Raw genomic sequence first — 3227 nt, forward strand, 5'->3', positions numbered from 1 at the left:
AACGTAAACGTAACGTAACGAACGTACGACGTAACGTAGTACGTAGACGTAGTACGTAGTAGTAGTAGTAGTAGAAGTAGAGTAGNGAGANAGAGAGAGNAGAGAGAGAGAGAGAAACTTTCTGAGACATGCAAAAATGTTAAAATTAACATAGAAATGTCTTGTCTCAGAAAATTCGTTATACAATTATAAGTTAAAATTAACATTTTATTTTTTACAGTGTATCTTTAAAACTAAATCATTTCATAACATTCATGGTTATATAAATTTGTGAGAAATTTGAGAGAAATCCTTTAAATCCTTTAGCATATTTCGAATACATACTGTACTAAATACTTATATACAGGATGTTTTAAATTTCGCAACTCAAAATATTATAGTACGATAATTTTCCAAAATTAAGTAAAAAGTTATTTGTAAATTTTTATTTTAAGCAATAATTTTTTTTTAAGATGTAAGAATTTAAATACTGCTAATTACAGATCACGTATAATCCTCATAAATTGCGAAATAGTATTACTTCAGCGCATTCATTAATACTTACAGATCACTTAAACATAATAATGTGATTAGTCATAAACCCTTATCTCCAAAATTACTGTTTAAAATAAAAATTTACAAACTACATTTTTACTTAATTTTTCGAAAACTTTCCTATCAATATTTTAAGTCGCAAATTTTGAGACACCCTATATACAAAGTACTTATCGTAGTGGTCTGCACGATTTTCGAGATACTTGGAATAGTTTCAACAAAAGGTTGCAAAGAAAATATTTACTTGTTCCATGTCAGCTATGACTGCTACTTGTGATTTCAAAAATTTTTAAATCTTTTCATAAAAAATTAAGATCATATGATAAAAAGCACCATACGATTTTTATTTGTAATATTATGGAGAATATTAAATTTGATTAATTTAATTATATGAAAATATTACTTTTAGTAATATCTTTTATTAATACTTAATTTACTAAATTTACTTAAAATAGCTGTATTCACTTACATAAAAAAAATAATTAATAATATTTAAAATCTTTGAAGATGAAAATTACAGCTAGTGCAGTTTTGGATACAAATAATATAAAATATGTAATTAATATTAACTTGTTGAAAAGAATAGAATTTTGAATGTCTTTATAGACGGAGGTATACAATTTTAATACTTGCTTACATTAGTTACAAACTTTTTTATTATAATAAAATAAATATAATAAAATATAATAAAATAAAAAACATCTTCAGTGTAAGTTCATCTTAATCTTCCCAACAATATTATATAATAAATTGTCCTATTTAAAAATATTCCCATTTTGTAACAATATTTAAAGAATGATATTGATAATCATTTATTATGTTTACTATGCAAAAATTGTTTTTAAACAGTTTCAGTGCTTACATTTCTAATAAGAGCTTGAATAATAATGGAATAAATATGGCTATTTTAAAAAATAAAAAAGTTTGATTAAATAAAAGTGATATTTCCAGTAATGCAAGAAATTTTTTTTTAATGTTTTATATAGGAAAAGATCATATAATAATTAAAAAAATTAAAATTAAATTTTTTATAAAAAAAAAATTTTTAATTTTTTTGGACTGCAAATTAAGCCTGCAGACACAATGCAAGGGAATAGCGATAAAAATAAAACGATTTCAACCTATCAGAAATGTATATTTTATTGAATTTTATTTTTAATGGGTTAAAATCACGTTATTCCTATCGCTATCGCTATTTCCTTGCATTATGTCTAGAGCTTTATAGATAATATTTATAGATAATTATAGATAAGGCATATTTTGACAACATATTTTTTATAAATTTATATCTTAAAAGTCAGCGAACTGTTAAAATGAGCACCCTGTATATAGACAGACAGATATCACATACATATATGTTGTATGTATTAGTATATGCGTTTGCAAAAAAGCAGAAGAAACATTAGGAAATGAGAGACAGTAGCTGAATCAGCAAAAACATGCGAGATTTATACGAAGTAGAGAATCTATGATAATCCAATCTATGATAATAAAAAGTAATAAATACATATAAATTAATTAACATCAAGTCAAATATATGTAATTAATCAAATGTAACTAATATCACATATAATTAATAAAATATGTTTACGTTGCATACTGCATATCTCGATGTGATATTTTTTAGTCATAAATTACAATACATTAATTACGTCAATATATGTATTACTTTGAAATTTATAAGATTAAAGAAAACATTTGTTTCTGATATCATACGCGAGAATTGCTTTTTCATGAAGATAATTGCAAGAAGTCGAGTACCCGATAACTTTTTAATTAGCAGGCACAGGTTGCACGTATCAGCATTTCTCTGGCTTCGTTTAATCATTATTGGAAGCGGATAATTATATCGCCATAGTTCGGTTATGTATAAGGTCTTAAAGGTTAACGAGATTAAAACAACATTCTTCTTTCTGCGCACGAAATCTAGTAGACATCTTTATCTCAGTGTCTGCTGAGGAAAAACGGGAAACGTGATTTGATTTAGTACGGAGAAAAGTCATGGCACACAATTCGCACACCGTGATTTTTATTTTTACATAAGAATTCTACATCAAATATATCTAAATTTTTTGTATACATATATAAATTGGAAAAAATTATGTTATGAGATCGAACTATAAATAACGTGGCCATAGCCGCTCCTGTTATTTATCTTCGTATGATTTCAATGCTTCGATGTCCGATAATTAAAAAGCGACGATCATGTAATACATATTCGTCTCTAACCACAGCATGACTTTGCTAAGGAATGGTCATAGAATTTTCATACATTAATATAAAATATGCAGGATTACAAATTTTGCTATGCGTGTACCCAAAAGGTATTCCATATGTAAATTTTATCATGGCAATATGCTAATACACGAATAAATTGGTCCGCAAGGGACCAATTTGCAAACGATCGTAGAAGCAAAAGATTGCCATATCGTGCCAATCGATATTTCAATCTTATAATTAGATATGTAGCAATGTCAGGCGTTTATAATATTCTTATCTTATTCTTTCACGACAGTCTACAATTCGTATTATTATTCTTATATCTGAGTCCCTGTTTGTTGATTGGTAAGGGTAGATGAGACGGCACGGTGCCAAGAGACGCGGAAGCAATAAACTGCAAAAGAGAGAAAGAAAAAGAAAAGAAAAGAAGGTGTAAAAGATCGAACAAAGAGAAAAAACAACGACAGAGGTCG

Source organism: Atta cephalotes (assembly GCF_000143395.1).
Source record: "Atta cephalotes unplaced genomic scaffold scaffold00091, whole genome shotgun sequence".
Lineage (NCBI taxonomy): Eukaryota > Metazoa > Arthropoda > Insecta > Hymenoptera > Formicidae > Atta > Atta cephalotes.